We start from the raw sequence: 21,272 nt of genomic DNA on the forward strand, positions 1-21,272 counted from the left end.
TGCATGGAGTGGTGGCCTCATTCCAGTCCCAGTGACCCTCATGAGGTGCAAGAGGAACAATTCACTGAGACTTGAGGGGCTGCTTGTTTCAGCGGTTAGCCTATGACTCATACAGTATGATTGGAGTCATCTCTCTTTAATAACAACAGTGTAGGCACAGAAAAGCTATATGACTTGCTTAAAGGCATGATTAGTAAGACCACTGAAATGTATCCAGTGCTTAGTCTGTGTGAGACACTGTGCTGAATGCTTTATACATGTGCTCTAATTCTCACAACAAAGCTCTGAGAAAGGCATTGCGTAATGACATTCCCATTTTATAGATGAACAAACAGGATTTGGGTTATTTTAATTTTTTTTTTCTTTATTGATTTTGGAGAGAGAGGGAGGGAGAGATAGAAACATCAATGAGAGAGAACATCGACTGGCTGCCTCCTGCATGCCCCCCACTGGGGATCGGGCCCACAACCTGGGCATGTGCCCTAACCGGGAATGGAACCGGCGACCTCTTGGTGCAGGGGTCAATGCTCAACCACTGAGCCACACACTGGTTGGGCAGAATTTGGGTTATTTTTAAAAACACTACACAGCCTCTGGGGAAGGTGGTGCTGAGGTTCCCGCCGTAGCAGAGGCTGGCAGTTGGGCATCCTGACCATCTGTGTGCCACCACCAGCCTTCCCATCGACTCCGTGTGGCTGGTTGTCTTTCCAATACAGCCATTTCCTGCTTAAATTGACCATATTCAGGTTTTTTTTTTTTTTTTATCCTCACCCGAGGATATTTTTCCATTTTTTGTACAGATAGAGTGGGAGGGAGAGCGAGAGGAAGGGAGAGAGAGAGAAACATCGACGTGAAGGGACACATCGAGTGGCTGCCACCCGCACGACCAACCAGGGCCGGGGACAAACTGCAACCGAAGTACGTGCCCTTAGCGGGAACCGAACCCGGGTCTCTCCGGACCACAGGCCGACACTCTAACTACTGAGCCAAACCGGCCAGGGCCATATTCAGTTTTTATTGCTTGTGAATCATAACCTCACCCACCACAGGGAGGTTGAATGAATTACAGATCACATTTTTGATAAATGACAGGGCAAAAATTTTAACCTAGACCTATCTGATCCCCAAGCCTGCACCCCAACCTCTGTATTTCTTAGCCCAAGTGGAACTCCAACCATATAACTCTCAGTCTCTTTTCTTTCTGCTTCAGTATCATGGGCTTTGAGATAAAAGCCATGGTAGGTAAGCTACCGTAGTGAAAAGTCGTTTTTACTAAGTTGGTTCTTCTGAAGTTTAAGTAATATAATAATGAATACAAATAAAATGAAATTTCCGTATTAAAAACAAACATTAGCCTATTATTATAGTTATTATTACAAACAATTATGTCCCCAAAATTCACTTCTAATGATTGATTAGTTGTTGGGTGTAAATTGTTTAGAGGGGGTTGTGATAAGTTGAGTATATATAACTTTGATAGAACTTAGTTTTGCCTCGGCTTGGCCCAAAGCATCCAAAGACTGGTTGTGTACATAATCACAAAGAGAGAATTAAGGTAATTATTCAGATAATTTAGGCAATCCCTTTCCCTGCCTTTTGATGTGAAGGAAATAATTAATTTCAATGAGATGATTTCGATGGCTTACATATACTGCTGAAGTGCATTAGATAATTGCTCAGGAGTACATTTAACATCGACGATGTCATCACAGTGTTAATTAAAGTGGTATCAGTGCATTTTAACCCAGATGCAGGATTCACCTGGGTCTTTTCCAGAATAAGTTTCTGATTTTTTAAATTTTATTTGGAGATACATGTTTGAACAAAAAAATGAGACACATTTGTTTGGGAGAGATGAATACAAGTCTGCCTGAAGCAAGGAGTCAATGTGATGACCTTGCAGGGGGAGGGGACTAACCAATGAATTAAGCCACGTGCTCCCCTTTCCCAGGGATCTACTCTAGAACACCTCTCCAAGACCAAAGCCACCACATTGCTGTAAAAGACAAAGGTAAACTTCTCTGTCTAATAATGGTGTGGTCATCTAGCCACTCACCACCCCTCCTGTGCTCCCAGGAAGTAGGTGCCAAAAGCAGACAGCAGACAATACTTCTGACAAGCTCATAGCCACTTGATTTAATTTTCTATTTTATGAGAAATAGTTTACAACTTCTGTAACCACCAACAGGACAGTCGACAACTTCTGTGACATTTAAATGATCAAATATTTTCTCATGACATTCTGGCTTATTCTGTTCACAAACACACAGCCCAAAATCAACTTTCTTGCTTAGTTTGAGGCAACGCACAACAATAAAGTGGAGGATGTTGTCAGTTGAATGAAAAAACACCAATCAAGTATAAGCTAAATGCCAGGGATTATACTAAGCCCTTTATCTTTATCTTTATTTTAGCTTAGTCTATGGTAAACTTTCAAGGGAAGGGACATTATTATACTTGTAGCTCTATCAGGATGTAAAGGCACTGAGAAAATCTGCATTCATTTGGTGGGATGGGGATAGGCATAAACAAGGGTTGGCATAAATTTCAGGGTGCAAATGAGGGGAGCGGGAGATGATCATCTAATCCCTTTTTGTCTCTCTCTCCTCATTCCAGACCTTGCTAAACAACATCTTCCTTTCCCGCAGGGCCCCAGCACCAATCCGTCAGCGATGGCAGAAGAAAGGAAACTCCTTCGCCATGCTGGATCTAGCATATGATGTGTGCAGAACTGATTCGAACAGATGCTCATGTGGTGGTATTGGAAACCTTCGTAGGTATGTGTGTGAGGTCTTCCTTGCTTGGCAATTCTGGAAGGGCCACAAGGACATTCTATCAGGATTTTATATGTAACTAGAAAAAACATCTCATTTAGGATAGAGGGTCCTGCAAAGCATATGCACCTATAGAAAAAGAAAGTTCAAGAATGTCCAGAATGTATCTAACTGTATAATAAATGCTTTCATGAAAAATACTCACATTTGCAATTTGGGGAGCAGCAGGACATGCACTGAAGAGGCAGGAATGGGTTGTACTTGGGTCAAATTATGACATTTTAGTCTCAATGTTTTCAGCTCTTAATGAAGTAGCTAAATCTTTCAATAACTCACATAGAATTTGGGGAGCCAAGCAGGGAGTAAATGACTGGGAAATAAAGATGAATGGCAACCATTAAAACCTAAATTTACTTTATTCGGCAGATACTTTATGATGTTTCAACATACATAAAATGAATATTTGGGAAATTAATTCATTTAAAACCAGTGTCATACAGTTTTCTATAGTAATGGAGTCCTTTGGGTAATATTTCCCCAAAGGATCAAACATTTATTACTTATATCTATTTTATCTTTTGTCCTTGATGCTTGTGGACTTTAATAACTCTTACTCGTGAAAAGTAGAATATATTTTTAAAATTCTATTTATACAAGATGAACTCTTGCTGATCTCTTTGCCAAAGGGTAAAATGCTATTCATTTCTTGATTATCAATGCAGTGTAGTGCACATTTGACTCTAGCACCAGAGAGGAGAAAACTCAATGTCCATTCTCAGTTTGTACCTGCCTTAAATATTTCAAAGGATTGAGCTTCTCGGGCTGATCTGTTTGCAGTGCATCAGCGTTCAGTGTTGACACTTGCAAGAGCTGAGTCATTCTCTGACATGCTTTTCTGACCTTCAGTGTTTGCTAAGGAACCTCAGAAGAACACAGCTTTCCAGTTAAGAAATATTTTTGAATAATGTGTTATCGGTGGGGTGCTCTCTATGTCCCCACCTGTTGCTGGTGGAAGCGGGCTTCTCGGGGTGCTGTGGGAACAAGAATTTCCTGAGGTCCCCATGGGAGGATAAGATGTCCTGGGAAGTAACATTAGGGGGTTTCCCTCCAGTGTCCCTTTCCCTTCCTCTCACCATGGAAACAGTTCCATCTTGTCTTCAGCAGGGCCAAGATCAAAGCCATGGCGCAGTTTCCAGTCCATATTTACACAGTCCTGTCCGGCGTCCGGTTAGGTTAGCTTGTGTTCCCAGCTTCAGTCCGCTGCGTGCGGGGTCCGCGTGGCCACGGGTCACGCAGCTTCTAGAGCCCCGTGGCTGTGGAGGGAGCATGGGCGAGTGTGCGGAAGCAGGAGCGAAGCAAAAGGAATAAGAGAGAACGGATTCCTTTGGGATTATGTTTTCCCAGATTTCCATGGGCTTGCACTGGCTCCACCCTCTAGCCAATCTATGGTTCACCAGGCTAGACTGACAGGCAAGCATCTTTCCTGTCACCCCGACCTCACTGTGCACGTGTCCATTTCCCTCTTTGTTGGACCCCTTTCCCAGTGATGTGCAGGGAATGGACTGGTGGTTCCCTGTGGAGCATGAATTGTAGTTTCCTGGTGAAGCTGCCCAGACGACCATGCTTATATAATGTCTGGCCTTCCCTTTGCTTTCTTCCTATTGTTAACATTAATAACCTAGCTAGTTATGACAGTAACAAAAGCATTTTATAGAATAAAGGTTCACTCTGTAAGTTGATACCTTTATAAGGTATGGAGGAAGAACATGGTGAAACCTTGATTGTTGGGAAAAAGAACTATTTAAGAGTAATATACTTAGGAAGGTCTGTGAACTGGTGTATGGTTGGGTGAGGGAACACCTTGTTTTTAATACATCAGTGTTCTTCCTTACTAAGTGATACTTAGTTTTATTAACATGAAGATATTACAGCATTTCTTTTGCTTTGAGTCTTATTTCTTTATTGTATTTGAAAATGCAATAGAAAGAAATATATGCTTTGGCTCTAAAGCATTGATTTAGTAGCTATGGGATGTTTTCTTATGATAACACAAATACTTAAAGGTAGAAGTGCCAAAGATAAAAAATTCCTTTTCATTTTTTTTTATCCCAATCAAAGCATTTGAAAGGTGGGAGATCTGGAAAGAGAGAAAGGAAGGAGGAAGCGAGGGAGGAACCTGGGGAGGGGGAGGTAGGAGGGGGGAGAGAGAGAGAATGAATGAGAATGAATGGATGGTCAATCAGTTATACATTTCTAACACCCACAGATCAAATGTGGTCTTACGGGGTTCTACCTAGAAGTTTTCAATGCAGCAAAAAACAAACCTGAAAGGAAAGCCTATGAGTCATCAAGTACTATTAATAAGGTAGGAGATCCAAATTATTGACTTATTAGAAGTTATTTATATTTTAGAAGTTTCAATGTCATTGCATTTGGTTAGAGCAGTGTCCCAATACACCAGAGGTTCTTTTTGAGTCTTGTTTCTTAATAAACAGCTTAAGATCAATTTCTCAAAAAGGCAGCTTCAGGGTGGCAGAACAAGTTAGTAGGTAGCTAGTTAGTTTTAACAAAGGAAGGGAGCAAATGCAGTCAGACATTAAGCCTAATAAAGTAGGGAGCTGGATCGGACATTAAATGTGACGTATTGAGAAGTTTGAACATTCACGGGCTCCCCAGGGGAATGCCACATCCTTTGGGACTTAATCCCTGAGCAATTGGCATTTCACCGGCAGGTGGGTACAGGGATTATTGGGGAGCGGGGAGGTCTGGGAGGAAACTCCCCAGCTGGGCGCATGCTCGGTAGAAGCCAAGATCCTGACCATAAAGGCGAGGTGTCTAACCTGGGGGAAGAATCAGCTTGGATAAGGGTGTGGAACCCTGGAAGGTCCAGGGAGGGGATTGGTTAGGGAAGGGCCCAGCACAAGGCGGGGAAAACCCAGGAAGTAGGTTGGATAGTTTGAAAGAAAGCCTGCTCATTCCTGAAAAAAAAAATACATGGACAATTATCAAGGATCTTGGAGCAGCTGCAGCTAGAGGCTGCCCGTCCATCCTCAAGGACATACTTCCCTTCACCCTCTAGAATCCACTCCACCTAAACTTCTCCCAGGCACGTCCCATTGAGATTCCTTTCTCAAACCACCTCAAGAACCTCTTGTCACAGGCAACAAACCTACTTTTGCCCACCCCCTGTGTTCGGTGGTTTGGATGTATATGTTCAGAGAGGTCATCTGGAAACCCAAGAAAAGGCAGGTCGTTGACCTTCTAGTTGTGGCTGAAAATAATTTTGTGACCTGGGAGGAGAAGCCCGTCCTAGACCTGTTGTCTTATCTGTCAATAGAGAAGGGGAGGACACCTGTGGTTGACTTCAGCTCGACAGCGCTGGCGTGAATGGGACTCATTTCTGCACAGCTGGAGAACGTAAGGGCCATTGCTGTTCTTACCAGGAAGACGGTGGGCGCCTGTTCCGCTGACCGACCCTTAGTGACTGTTGACCAGGCTGCATGCCAATACTTTGGTTCCAGGGTATCAGTGGAGCAGCGTGTTTCCTTCCGTGGCATGTCATTTTTTTTCTTTTTTGATTTTAGAGAGAGAGGGAGAAAGAGAGAGAGAAAAACACTGATGAGCGAGAACATCGATTGGCTGCCTCCTGCATGCCCCCCACTGGGGATGTGGCCCACAACCTGGGCGTGTGCCCTGACCAGGAATCGAACCGGTGACCTCTTGGTGTATGGGTTGACGCTCACTCACTGAGCCAGGCGCCTTGGCATGTCATTATTTGGGAATTCCTTAAGCCCTTTTCTCAAGGCAGCTGAACCAGATTCCTAGAGTTGAGCTACCTTTTGTGAATGGGGCACCTCGCTCCAGGTGGTCCCCTAGGTGTCCGGCTAGAGGACTAGTGTCTGGACTGCAAGGCTTACTCTCCTTTCATTACCCCACAGTTTTTTCTTATTTTGGAGACGTGATGTTCATATAATATAATATTTAGTCTTCTAATCTGGTTTTGTTTTAAAATGTAAAAAGTATGATTTTGGGGGGACGGTTCAATTTATCCCTTTTGGTTATGTGTTGACTTTTGTTTCTTTTAAATGACTCTTGGTTGTTTTATGAATGGGACCCTGTGTCCTGCTACATTTTCTAACTGCTTATTGTCAGGGCAGAATAATGTAATGATTCTGTGCACAGACTCTGCGACGAGCTAGTGACCTTACACAGTTTCTTAACCTATCTGTTCCTTAGGGCGTTTTTAATTTTAAAAATCAAGATAGTAATACTAACCCCTTTCAGGATTGAATAAGTAAATAAATTAAAAAGCACTTAATACAGCTTTGGTACATATTCCTCAAAAACTGTTAGCTGTTATTATGGCTGTGGCTAGCACAATTTTTGGTCAGATTACTTAACTGTTTCTGCATGTTGGCACCTTGTCTGTTCATTGTCTTGGAAGTTCTAGGTCCATAATTATATCAGATGACACGAATAGTAACTTAGGTGCGTTCTTCCTTTCTTTCATTTTTCTAGAGGAATTCTTTCTAGCATCTGTCTTCAGCACATTGTCACATAGTAGTTGGATGATTCCTGTGTCGTCGTAGTGATGATCTCAGCCTTCTTCGATACAATCTATATACCATAATTTGTAATCAATTGTATGTCTTTTTTTACTCTGTTTTGACATGAGCACTTCTGATGTTGATAAACATTATTTGTTCTGGATTACATTAAAAAATTGCATATTATAATAATAATATTAGTAAATAAAACCTATGTAAAGTTTAGAAAATGATACTAATAGGAATATCTATGTGTGCACCAAGCTTAAATCGAATATTAGTAGACACTTAAGGGCCCCTTGTACCTTCCCCCAATTGTATGGAGAATTTTTATCAATTATTTTCTTGCTTTTCTTTTTTACTTTTGCTGCCAGTGTATACATACCACCATAAGGTGTATTACAATTTACTAAATAGTTTCCTTATTGTGATTATTTAGATGGATTTATATTCTGAATGTCAGAAATAGAGCTTTTCCCACATTGAAGATTACTTCCTTGGGATAGATTCTGATAAGTGAAATTACTAGCTTAATGGGTATGACTGTTTTAAAAGCGTTGAACAAATATTGATCATCCAATTGTTCTCCAAAAGGTTTGCATTCATTTTTATTTCCAAAGAGCAATGTATATGAAAAGAATCTAGTTCAACAACTGTCCACACTGAGGGTTATGAACAGCTGGTAATTGGATTATTTATAAAAGGGTTAGTAATTCAAATTTCTAGTAAAAGAAAAGTTGAGAAAACGATCCCTCTGTTTCCTTTCTCTAGACATTGAGCACCACCAGAATTCATATATTTTTGGAGAAAGCAGAGTGATTACTACAGTCAGATATTAGGTAATCACTCAGAAAAATTTTAACGGTGTTTGACTTTCGTGTTCAGTGATCTTAAATAAGAGGCTTTGCTTGTTCCGCTGGACTCGGTGGATTAAAGTCTGTTGATTCTACACCCTTCGATGTTTAAATATCACACTCACTTCTCTCCATCTCGGCCACCACCCTGGGCACTCCGCCTCCTGTGCACAGCCAGAGGCTCCTGTCGGGTCCCCCGCTGTCCCTGCTCCCCCCCAGTCCGTCCTCCACACGACCTCCAGAGTGGTCTTTCCAATAAAATGACTTGGATCGTGTCATTCTTCTGGCTCTGACCCTTCGCTGCCCCGACGAGTCCTCACGACGGCCCACAGGTTCCTGCATGACCTGCCGCTGGCCTTTCTTTCCAGCCTGAGCTGAATCCCTTCCTCTTGCTCCTGCCACCTGTCACACTGCCTCCCGTGCCCCTCGGTTCGCGGGCCCCTCCCAGCCTCCCTCCCTCACGTCTTGGTGCAGGCTGTGCCCTCTGCCCTCCCCGGTTTCACCGGCTAAGCCCCGCCCCGTTTCAGGTCTCTGCTGATGCCACCCCGTCGGGGCGATCCTCCCAACCCGAATTCTGTCTCCTTTTTCTCCTCATCGCATCTTCTCTTCTCTTCGTACTCTCCTCAGTCTGTACATGTAAGCGCGTGTGTCCATTAATATGTCTTTCCCACTAGTGCATTTGGAGAGGGTTACAGCTGCGTTGTTCATCACCACATCCTCAGTTCGTCACCGGGTCCTGCGTGAGCCTGGCTCCGTGTGTGACTTACCTACTGCTGTGTAATACATCAACGCACAAACTTACACTTTTATTTAGAATAGTTTTGGTGGGTAGAGAATTGGGAGCGGCTTGTCTGGGTGGCTCGGGTTCGGGGTCCCAGGAAGTTTCAGTGGCGATGTCAGCGGCTGTGGGCGCCTGGGGGCCTGAGGGGGGCTGGAGGGTCTGTTCCAAGAGGGTCGCTACTGGACTCCGTGGTTTATTAAGGCTGTTGGCAGGAGCCTCCGGTGCAAGCCAGGTGGGCCACTCTGTCGGGCTGTCTGGGTGCTCTCTCACATGGCAGCCAGCCGCCTCCAGAGAGGGCAAGGTTCAAGGAGGAGTCGGTCATTGCTGAAGCAGATCCTAGCTAGCCTCAGCCATCACCTGTTGTCACTTTGACTACATCCTGTCCGTTAAAAGCAAATCACCAAGTATAGGTCAAGGGAGAGGAATTTGGGAGGAGTATCAAAGAATTTGTAAGCTTATTTGAAAACCACGGTTCCTCCTCTGGCCACAGATTACTTCATTGCCTCCATGTGCAAATATGCCAGACTCCTCCCACTACCCCCACAAGACTCCAAATCCAAGAGGTTGGCTTCAAAATCAGGTCCAAGTGTGGCGAGTCTCCTGGGATGTAGTCCCTGAAGAACAGCTGCTTTAATACCATTCCTCTTGATCTTAAGACCTTCGAACTGAAGGGACAAGTTAGCTCCTTCTCCCTCAGCCAGCCTACCTGGTGGGATAGGACTCGCCTGACCACTGTAGACGATCTTGTTCAATAGGGAGAAAGGACTGTACACAAGAATCCTTAGCTCACGGTAATTCTGACACCTAGCTGGGCACAGGTCACAGTTCTTGATGAGGAATCAAGGCCTGGAAACAATTCTTCATGGCTCTTGGCTCCACTTCCTGCTCTTATTTCCAACCTCTGAGCCATGGTTTTTTTGTTGTTTTTGTTTTGTTTCATGAAAGGCAGTATGTATTTGCAGCTGAGTAGTTTTTTTGTTTTTTTTTAATCCTCACCCGAGGATATTTTTCCATTTTTTGTACAGATAGAGTGGGAGGGAGAGAGAGGAAGGGAGAGAGACAGAAACATCGACGTGAAGGGACACATCGAGCGGCTGCCACCCGCACGACCAACCAGGGCCGGGGACAAACTGCAACCGAAGTACATGCCCTTAGCGGGAACTGAACCCAGGTCTCTCCAGACCGCAGGCCGACGCTCTAACCGCTGAGCCAAACCGGCCAGGGCTCAGCTGAGTAGTTTTTTGCAGCCTACTTCCTGCTTGTAGAGGTTTGAGGATCTAAGATCTCTTTTCATTTTGTATTCTCTCTGTCCTTCTCAGTCCAAGCTGGTGGTACCTCTGCCGATGTGATATATGTAAAACTATAAGTATTAACAAGCATAGAAATTACATGGAGGAAGGGATTAGTTCTGTGGGCAAGGAAGGGATGGGAAGGATCTAAGATAGATGATGTCTAAGCAGCATTTTCAAGAATGACTAGAAATCCATTAGAAAAACCCCACACAGAGGAACGATCTGAATGTCGGAAAGAGCATTGCAGAAGTATGATGGACTAAAATTCTAATACATATTCAGGTACATACATATAATTGGTAATGATAGAACATCTGGCATGCCAGGATATGTGTGTGTGTGTGTGTGTGTGTGTGTGTGTGTTGCTCAGACTTTGCAAAATCCTACCTCAAGATGCAGTGAGATAGGACGAGCTTGGGACTTGGAGCCAGATGGCCAGCTCACCAACTTCACAAACTTGTGTCAATGATATGGCTCGAGGCAATTCACTTAGCCTTTCTCGGCCTTGATTTCCTCTTCAGTACAATGGGGACAAGATACTACCTCAAAGGGTTGTGGTGGGGCCGTGACTTGTTTGGCTCAGCGGCTAGAGCCTCGGCTGTGGACCAGAGAGTCCCGGGTTCGGTTCCCACTGAGAGCATGTACTTCAGTTGCAGTTTGTCCCCAGCCCTGGTTGGCATCGTGTGGATGGCAACCAGTCGATGTGTCTCTCTCCCATTGATGTTTCTCTCTCTCTCTTCCTCCCTCTCTCCCTCCCACTCTATCTGAAGATGAATACAAAAATGTCCTTGGGTGAAGATTAAAGAAAAAAAGGGTTGTGGTGGGGATTAGAAGAGTTAATCTATGTATATGTAAAGTACTCAGCCATGCCTGGTACATAGTGAGCACTCACTAAGTATTAGCTATGTTACCCTTAAGGGTGTGTCCCCCACCCCATGAGATATGTAATTCTTTGCACCTAACATTACACATATTTTCATATTAATTATCTAAACAGTTACTTTAATTCTCTTGTTTAATTTTGTGTGTATAGCCACAGTCACCTTTCCCATGTAGATATGTTTGACTCTGCAAACAAAATGTAGCATTCCTCCTTGTCTGCTCATTAATACTACTTTCTATTTCTTCAGTGTCATTTCCAGCAAGTTTTCAAATAGGTTCAACTATCACATGATTGTGGGAATGAACACACACACACACACTGCAATTCTCATGAAAAAAACCTATAATCATATATATAATACACACACACACACACATATATATATATATATATAGAGAGAGAGAGAGAGAGAGAGAACTTTTTTTTTTTATCCTCACCTGAGGACATTTTTTCTTTTCTTTTCTTTTCTTTTTTTTTCATTCAGATAGAGTGGGAGGGAGAGAGCGGAAGAGAGAGAGAGAGAAACATCAACATGAAAGGGGCACATCAAGTGGCTGCCACCCACACGACCCAACCAGGGCCGGGAACAGACTGCAACCAAGGTACATGCCCTTAGCGGGAACCGAACCCGGGTCTCTCTGGACTGCAGGCCAACGCTCTAACCGCTGAGCCAAATGAGCCAGAGCGAGAACTTTATTTTCTTAAAGGCTCTGCATCGTTTTCCTGAGGACTGTCTTGATTTCTTTTAGTTCCTGGTAGTATGACTAACATTCACTTGCATGACTGTATTAAGATATTATCGGCACTCTTTAATGGGACAAAGCAGTCTTTAGAATCCCAGGACGATAGCTCTTGACCATAAAAAAGGTGATTAATGTGGTATCTGTTACTTGCTATATATTGTCTGGGACCTGGCTGGCCACCTTGGCTTTAAGGAGAAGGCTGAACTTGACCTGCCACGACCTGCCACTGTTGGGAATCGGGGGGAAAGTTCCTTGGCTTTGCCTTAATTAAACCAGAGCCATATCGCAGGAGCGAGGCTATCACTGCCCCTTTGTTACCCTTGGCAAACCTCCCTTTTCTCTTCTGCGATAAATTACCTACCCTTTGGCCTCTGATTCTGTACCAGGGAAGCAGGTTATTGCTTTGTGGAACAGACAAGGAAGTGTATTATTGTTTAATTTTCAACTGCAAGGGTTGGCATAGTGTATCAGGAACAAATAATCCTGAATAGTTACTCATCTAATGTTAAAGCAATTCTGGGCTTCTGTTATTAGGACTTTATGGAAGGCTGTCTGCAAAGGTGTACATGCTTCTCTGGTGGGCAGACACTGAGGTCGGGGAGCCAGGAGTGGGTCTCAGCTCCAGGAAGCAAGAAGGGGTCTTTTCTCTCGGGGGGGGGGGGGCATTTGCTGGTGCAGTGCTCACAGAATGTGGATGCAGTCGGGAGAGGATTGCACATGTGTTTTAAGGGAGACTCCTCCATGACAAGCAGGAGATTTAGACACTACATTGCTGACTGGATATTTTTTTTCGGAGAAGGATTTGGTGGCTTCTGTTTTTAACTTTACATATACTCATTGTTTGGTACTTGAAAAATAATGGGCGCAAATTACATTTGAAATAAAAATGACCGTGACCAAAACTACTGGCTCTGCAATGCTTCTGGTTTGGGAGAGGCATGCTGACCCTTTGTACTGTCCTTGCTGAGAATAACCAAGGTGTCAGCATCTGTGCACATCTTTCGGAAATGGTCCTCTCCCCAGGGCTCCAGGTGGCACTTTAAAATCCAGCGTGACCGAGAGAAGAGGAGAAGAAATCCGGCACGAGGAGGAGGTGAAACAGGAGATGACAGCAAGGCCAGCCTTCCAGAAGCTTCGACTGTCAGGAACGGGCTCTGGGGGCGGGAACAAGCTTCTCCACGGGTGTACTAGTTTGCTGGGCTGCCGTAACCAATGCCACGACGGGGGCTTAAACGACGGAAATCTATTTTCTTACAGTTCTGGAGGGTGGAAATTGCAGGTACAGGTGCCAGCAGATTCTGGTTTTGTTGGGCCCCCTTTACTTGGCTTGCGATGGCAGCCCTCCGTTCCCTGACACGCTCTCCTCATGGGCGCACATCCCAGAGGTGTCCTCACCTCTTCTCATAAGGACACCGATCGGATTGGATCAGGGCACAGCCTCATTTCACCTTAATTCCCCCTTTAGCTGTCTTCTCTCCATATGCAGTCACAGTCTGAGGTTCATGCTTCGACATATGAGTTTTGGGGGTCACAATCATACAATGCATACTTTCTCTTGGAACTTTTTATGTATTTATTAAAAAAAATTTTTTTTCTTTATTGATTTGGGAGAGAGAGAGAGATATCAATGAAAGAGAACATCGATTGGCCGCCTTCTGCACGCCCCCCACTGGGGATTTGGCTCACGACCTGGGCATGTGCCCTAACGGGAATCGAACCGGCGACCTCTTGGTGCATGGGTCGATGCTCAACCACTGGGCCACACCGGCTGGGCTCCTGGAACTTTTTATTCTTACAGATTTCAGTGACAAGAGTTGGGAATGAAGATGACTATAAACATTCAAACTCAAACTATCTGATTATAGTTTACTGAAGTACAGCAGGTAATCACTAATCCATTGTGCAAAATGAAAAAAATACAAACTGAAGATTTAACTGAGATGCAGGCAAAGTTATGCTCTACATTCACGGCATGAAGGATAATTAAGAAATGGTACATTTACAGGGGAGGAAACAAGCGTGTTACGTATGCTGGCATTTCGAAAGTTTGTGTGGTTTATTTTGAAATCTTGCTACTATTATAGTCAAGGGACTTATGTTACTCTATTTTTTTTTTTTTTTTAAAGAAAAGCAGACATGAAAAGAAATATAAACATTAAGCACATGGAAGTTTTTTTTTAAATCCTCACCCGAGGATATTTTTTTCCATTTATCTTCAGGCAAAGTGAGAGGGGGTGAAGGAGAGAGAGAGAGAGAGAGAAAGAGAGAGAGAGAGAAAGAGAAAGAGAAAGAGAAACATTGATGTGAGAGAGACACATCGATTGGTTGCCTCCCACAGGAGTCTGATCAGGGCCAGGGACGAACCGAGACCGAGGTACATACCCTTGGCCAGAATCGAACCTGAAACTCTTTGGTCCGTGGGCTGACTCTCTAACTGCTGAGCCAAACCGGCTGGGGCCAGCACACAGAAAATGTTATTCAATAACAAAGGAAATATTTACCTGGTACCCAATTCATAATCCTTTGAAATGCATAATCAAAGAAATTTAATTATAGTATATATTTAGTAAAACGTTTATAGGATTATATCACGATTTGAAAAGTAGCACCACCACAGTGACAGAAAATATAAAACTCTTCACAATTTTCTTTGACTTATTCCAAGAGGTTTGTGTATTCCTTAGTGTTGGAATGCTGAGCGCTCAAATGATTTCTTGGAGCGATCGCTGTACACTGTTGCCGGCCTCTGAGTTTGATGTGTACCATGCTTTACTTGTGCTGCTGCATTTTTTCTGTGTTCCTGGCACCCAGGAGGTAGCTTGTGAAATATTACCAAGGTCAAAGTAGTAAAGGAATTTTCTCACATATATGACTCCGTTTTGTAGAACTGAACATGTAAAGTGAATTATAAAAACTGCATGGTACTTGTGTGGTTAAGTCTTTGGCTATTAAGTCGGTTGTCCTAACAGTTGTCTTACGTTGCAGACACTTTAACCTGATGTGCTTATAAAGTTATGTCACTGTGAATGTATCCGCAAGCCCAGTACACTTTGCCCTGGGAAATGAAGATTTATGCCTCGCAGGCCTGTTCTGAGCCAGCAGCAGCAGCAGCGTGTTCCTCGGAAGGGCAGAGCGCTCTGGTCTCAGCAGGGGCTGCTGTGCGCGCAAATGCTCCGAACATGCTGGGAGGGAAGGAAGTGCGGACGGGCCTGGCCAGGGTTCGGGTGTGGAGCACAGAGCGAGCTCTTCTCAGCGCTCCACAGGCAGGGCCCCACGCGTGGGCCACCCCCCGAGAGGGTGGGGACGGGGGGATCCCAGGGGCACGCACTCGGCGGCCTCTCTGGGGCCAGCCGGGCAGGTCCAGCCGTTAAGAATGACATTCTCACAGACAGCTCTATGGAAGCACGAGGAAGCTGTGTGCACGGGTCTGGATTTGTAGCAACTGAGACTCACTGGGGCCGGCGGGAGGTGCTGGGGCATCAGGACGCCTCTGGGCCCAGGCCTGCGTTGACCACCAGGAGTTACCGGAGCTCTGACGCGGGCTGCAGGCCTTGCATTGGTCCCTCACCGCTTCGGGCTTCCGCTCCCCCTGGGTGGGAGAGGGGTGGGGCCCGGCCTTCTTTAACTTGTCTCCCGAACCCCGACCCCGTGGTCAGCGATTCCACGGGGCAAAGGGAAGCGCAGTGGGTCAGGGGCCTTCACTAGCCCGCGACACCTGCGCGTGGAAGCAGAGCCGCGCTTCCAACGTGACCGCCCACCGTACTGAAAACAAGCCGTCCGTGATGGTGAGACATGGAAATGAACTAGTTTGGACTTGTAATTTAGTTTTATTTTATTCTTTTAGCATTTTGACTTTTCAGAAGAAGAAGCAAATCCAAAGAAAACGATTTATTATCAAAACCAAATGTCTGCATGGTCAGGGCCTGGCATCGTTCAGTTCTAGCCCCTATAATTTCCACCCCTTCACCCGCTACAGTTGGAGTGATGCTCAGTAATAGGTTCCTAAAATGCCAAAGGAAAATCGAATTACTTTAACTGGGCTACACTTCGAACTAAAGGTCCCGGTGTATTTTACATCCTTGGAGATATATTAGCGAAAGCTTGTGGATCGTAGCTGCAAATCACATGGGGTGCCTGTAAAACTTCAATGAGGAAATCCAGTTTACCGGCCCTGAGTCTGATGAGCGTATCCCTGGACTTTCACTTAATCTGTGTGTGTTTAGACAGGTTGGACTCAGTTTTCTCAAACCACACAGGGTAAGTGAAGAGACAATGTTTACCATGCTTTTCCATTTGTAAAATTCTGTTTGAAGTCCAGTCCTCTACTTCTTTCTTTTGTTTAAAAGACAGTTTCATTTATTTTTATTCTGATTCTGCCCCCAAATTCTCTCTGCCCCCCTGTAGTCTCTGTAATACTGTGGGTACTATTATTTGCTGACAAACAGTGTGTGGTAAAGGACATGTTGACTGTTCTTTTTTTTTTTTTTATCCTCACCTGAGGACACTTTTCCATTTTTTGTACAGATAGAGTGGGAGTTAGAGGAAGAGAGAGAGAGAGAAACATCGACGTGAAAGGGACACATCGAGTGGCTGCCACCCGCACGACCAACCAGGGCCGGGGACAAACTGCAACCGAGGTACATGCCCTTAGCCGAACCCTGGTCTCTCAGGAACGCAGGCCGATGCTCTAACCACTGAGCAAAACCGGCCAGGGCTCCTTTTTTTAAGGTATATTTTTTATTGATTTGAAAGAGAGAGAAGCATTGATACGAGAGAGAAACATTCATTGGTTGTTTCCCGCATGTACTCCAACCAGAGACTAAACCCACAACCTGGGTATGTGCCCTAACTGGGAATCGAACCCACCACCTTTTGGTGTACAGGTTGATGCTCCAACCAACTGAGCCATACCAGCCAGGGCCAGCTTTTCTTTTGTGCTGCTTGCAGAGACTTACATTGGGTGGTCTAATCACCCCCATACACCCTGTTCAGAAAGCAGGTGAAGAGATTAGCAGATGACTGAAACCTTAGTTGCCTAATGCTAGGCAGAAATCTTCCATAAATTTTCAATCAACCAAATACCTAGCAAATATTTGACAGAGCAGATATAAGGACTTATAGTCCTTAGCCCTACGAAATGTATCTTCTTAACCAAGGAAGTTAGTGCCGGTGTATGTGACATATTCAGAGAATCGTAAATGCCCAACTTTATGATGCTGACTGTACCTGAGTTAGAAGTGCACAGAGGCAGGGATTTGGTTTCGGGGTGGTCATCAGAATCTGATGGAGGACATTTGACCTGGAGAGCAGCTTTAAGAAAGAACAATGTGGTCTGGCCGGTGTGGCTCAGTGGTTGAGCATCAGCCCATACACCAAGAGGTCGCCAGTTCGATTCCTGGTCAGGACACATGCCCAGGTTGTGGGCCCGATCCCCACTGGGGGACATGCAGGAGGCGGCTGATCGATGTTCTCTCTCATTGATGTTTCTATCTCTCTCTCACCCTCTCACTTCCTCTCTCTCTCAAATTAATAAAGGAAAAAATTTTTTTAAAAAAGAAAGAATAATATGTATGATACTTTAATGCATTCATTCAGTCAACAGATATTTATTTAGTGGTTCCAACGCACTGAACTTCTCTAAGTGCTGGTAACACAGCAGTTAATAAAGTGGGAAGAAACTTGGCCCACACGGAACTTTCATTCTAGTGGAGGTAGGTAAGAAAAAAATGAATAAGTAAAATAGATGTTATATCAAATGATGATAAATACTGTGAAATTAGAAAATATTCAGGTTAGGAAGGTAGGCATAGAGAATGCTCTAAAAAGTGGTGTAGTCAGATAGTGTCAAGCTAACCCTTTCACTTTACAAATGAAGAGACTGAGCCTCAGATGGGTAAAGCAGCATAGCGAAGGGCACCCAGTTTAGAAGCAAGAAAGGAGGGAAGGAATGAAATCCACACTTACCATCCCCCATCTAGAGTTTCTGTCAATATGCACACGCCTCCTAGATGCTCAAGTCACTGGGTCACAGAGGTGGGAATGGGCGGGGCTGGCGTGGGCTCCGAGAGCGCAGAACTTAGGGTCGGGGCAAGGTGGAGGATACGATTTGGGAAAGCCAGACAGAGAAACTTAGATTTGCTATGCAATGAAGAAAGTGATCCTCAGAAAAATTGGAAAATATTTAGTTGATTGTTAATGCATACTTCTCATGTGATTGCCTTCTTCTCCCAAAGTTCCCTGAGAAAATCATTCCTTTGTCTAATGCTATTACCATCGGGGAGATCAGTGATGTTTTCTGAGAACATCAAAGACACTATGCTATGGTTTGTCTCAAAATTAGAAATAAGGCATTTTGGACAAATGCGAATATTGGGTTGCAGCCCCACATTCAGGGATTAAACTGCTGGTAAACTGAATGTAGAGTGAGAACTGAAACTGAACATTAGATTTGGATAAAATTAGCAAGTTGGATCAGATGCGGATTGAGAGATGTTGTTACTCATACTCTCCGAAATTGGGAGTTAAGTACTTAAGTTCCTTCAGGAGCCAACACATGAATTATAAACCATACATTTCCTTAAGTGCTGCAGTCATTGTTGCTGATTCATTTTTACTTGAAGTTTCCAACAGTTAGAGAGAGAAAGAGAGAATCTACCAACACACTGTCGAGTATTTATTTGCAGATATAAAGATGTTGTAACAACAATGTAGGTACAGAAATAGCTTTAGTTTTTACTTTTCTTTGAGAAAGGACAGGAGCTTTAACTAAGAAGAAAATATATACATTAAACTGTTCACCATAAGTTCAACAATCAGAAAATCATCAAATAGGGCAAATACTAAATCTTATGGTTGCAGCTGCTGATAACACGTGAGAGACAGGTGCTTACTTTGGCCTAAATTTAAAAGCCTGCCTTATTTTGGATATTGGGAAAGGTTCCCGGAGCTTGTGTTGTCGCCAGAGGAGTGTGAGCCTTTATTATTTAGGGGTCGCGGAATACATTCCGGAACCTAGCCATGCATTTTGGAGCCCAAGCAAATATTTAGGGACTGATCTAAGCCCATGACTCTCTAATTCCAAACAGCTATTCAGTGCAATACAAACGCTTCTTAGATTTTATGTCATATGATCAGGTTGGGGGTGGGGATATTAACCCTAATACTCACTTGTAGGTCATTGCCTATTGCAATTTTTCCCACCTAGAAATCAGAATTACGGTGTAATTAATGCAAAGTAACAGTTACCCAACAAGAGGGTCCCTCCTACACATTTGCTTGATTTCAGCCTTCGCCTTCTGGCCACTTTGGGGTTCATGATCCATGAAACAAAGAGAGCTGTAAGCAGTGAAAAAGGTATCTGTTACTGAATTTAAATGTGCTGTTGGAGGTCAGGAGTCATGCTCAGGACTTTATCGGGAGGACGCAGAATATACACAGAAAAGTTCCAGTGTCTGTTCGCATGGAGCACTTACAGAAAGGTTTGGCACAAACGGTCAGTACTTTTAAAAATGCCTCTTAGTTCTTTATGCCAAGTGCTTGTGTCTGAGATGATTGACTATACATGGGAGGGAGAGTTCAGATACCCCTAAACCCTCTCAGGGGGCTGGATGATGCTGCATAGCTCGCCGGCTGGCTTATAAGAATGGTTCAAAGTGGTCAAGAAATGATATCCATCCATTTACTCTGTTCAGCACGGTACATAAAAATGTAACGTTCAGCGAAATTTCTGTCAAAACGGTTAACACGAAAAGTTTGTGTATCCACAGAGCTGATGGTCGCCAGATTGGGGGTGGGCGTAGGCAATGGGCAAACAGATGAAGGGGGTTAAGAGGTACAAATTGCCAGTTATAAAAACAGTCAAGGGGATATAAGGTACAGCACAGGGAATATAATCAATAACACTGTAATAACTATATGTGGTGCTGGGGGTACTAGACTTACCGAGGGGATCACTTCATAAGGAACATAAATGTCTCATCACTGGGCTGTACACCTGAAACTAATATAATATTGTGTCAACTCTAATTGAAAAATAAGTTTAAAAAAAGAACAAAAGATTTTGTGTATTTAAAGAGGTGCACTTAGGTTACTTAGAAAGTTCATTTATATTAAGGGCTTCATTACAAGATCAGGAGAAAAACTAGTCCTTACACGATACGCTCAGCAAAGTGGCAGGTACCGTGAGGGGCGGTGGCTCTGGGAGGTACCTGAGGGTGCGAGAGCCTCGGGGCCTTGAAGATCTGCCTGGCTTATCGGCCTGCGAGATGATGGGGTTAGATTCCATCTGGGGTGTGTTACATTCGTGGGTTCAGTTCTAATGGCAGCAGCTAACATTTCATGCCTGTTCTGCTTACATGATGGAATCCACACTTCCCTGTCCCTCCTGTATTTGGGTTCTCTGGTCATGGCCACAGACCCTTCCCCAACCTTGCTTGGGGTCTTGTTCCCATTCTTTCCTTGACCACATGCTACTCAGACTTAAGGTTCCCTTAAGCACATTTTTCTTGCCAGGCCGCCACCCAGATTCACTCCCTGTTACACTGTTCAGCATCTCGTCTGAAGATGGTTCCTGCATAACCGCGTCATGTTGTACGTTAGCGGTGACTTGTTCAAGGGCTCGCTCCCCCACTGATGCTCACCTTCCCCTGGGCAGAGACCTTGTCGGCTTTGCTCACCGTCATGCTCCCAGGGTCCAGCGCCGTGGCCAGCATGTCGTAAGTGCTTGATTAGCTGAATGAATACGTTGGAAGCATTTTGCCTGCAGTATCTCATTCAGTCCTCACCGCAATTCCAAGCACCTAGTATCACGAATCTAATTTCACAGGGAAGGCAAGAGATCCTAGCCAAAGTCACACAGCTGGTGTGTGGCGAGGCTGCACCTTGAGTTCTGGCTTCTCTGGTTCCAAAGCTGGGCTTTTTCATTTCCGGGCTATTTAGCCTCTGCCGGGTGATTGAACCTCTAGGAGCCTGGGGGCGTGAGCACATCTGTGAAAAGACAGAACGAAGGAGGTGTAAAAGGAAGAGTGTGGAGTTGTAGGGAATTGGAGATATTTGAACTTGAAGGGCGCTTCAAGTTCATGGAAACCAAGCCCTTCACTGAGCAGGTGAAGAAAATCAGTGCAGAAGCTTAGATGCCTGAGCCGCACCCACACATTGCTGCTTGTTTGGAGTGTACAACATCCCAGGCTCCCAACCTCTGCTTCTGTGCCCCTCGACAGACCGGGCAGATGGGGGCAAGTTGTTTGGGCTCAGTGAACGGGCAGGTCGCTGTCCCCATGTTGAAGACCAGAGGAAAGGAAACGGGGAAGGACCCGAACCGAGTACTGTGAGTAAACGAAGTGTTTTGTGGGACCTTGTGCAGCTCGGGTTACATCATGACTCTCCCTTGTTGTAGCAAC

The 21,272-nt window shown here is 44.5% G+C and overlaps 1 long non-coding RNA gene across 5 annotated transcripts in view; it reads left to right on the plus strand.

Annotated features, from left to right (window-relative positions):
* LOC118642899 overlaps nt 1–21,272 on the plus strand; it is a 33,432-nt gene that overhangs the window by 1,464 nt on the left and 10,696 nt on the right. Inside the window, exons 3-7 of one of the 5 annotated variants that reach the window (XR_004961817.1) lie at nt 1,952–2,011; nt 2,649–2,777; nt 3,612–3,717; nt 5,041–5,139; nt 6,112–6,176. This is a non-coding gene — a long non-coding RNA (uncharacterized LOC118642899). Of the gene's footprint in view, nt 1–1,951; nt 2,012–2,648; nt 2,778–3,611; nt 3,718–3,938; nt 3,954–5,040; nt 5,140–6,111; nt 6,177–21,272 lie in introns of those variants that run through there. The other 4 variants (XR_004961813.1, XR_004961815.1, XR_004961816.1 and 1 more) reach the window with 4 other exon arrangements.

The sequence above is a fragment of the Molossus molossus genome, unplaced genomic scaffold (assembly GCF_014108415.1).
Source record: "Molossus molossus isolate mMolMol1 unplaced genomic scaffold, mMolMol1.p scaffold_m16_p_3, whole genome shotgun sequence".
Taxonomy (NCBI): Eukaryota; Metazoa; Chordata; class Mammalia; order Chiroptera; family Molossidae; genus Molossus; species Molossus molossus.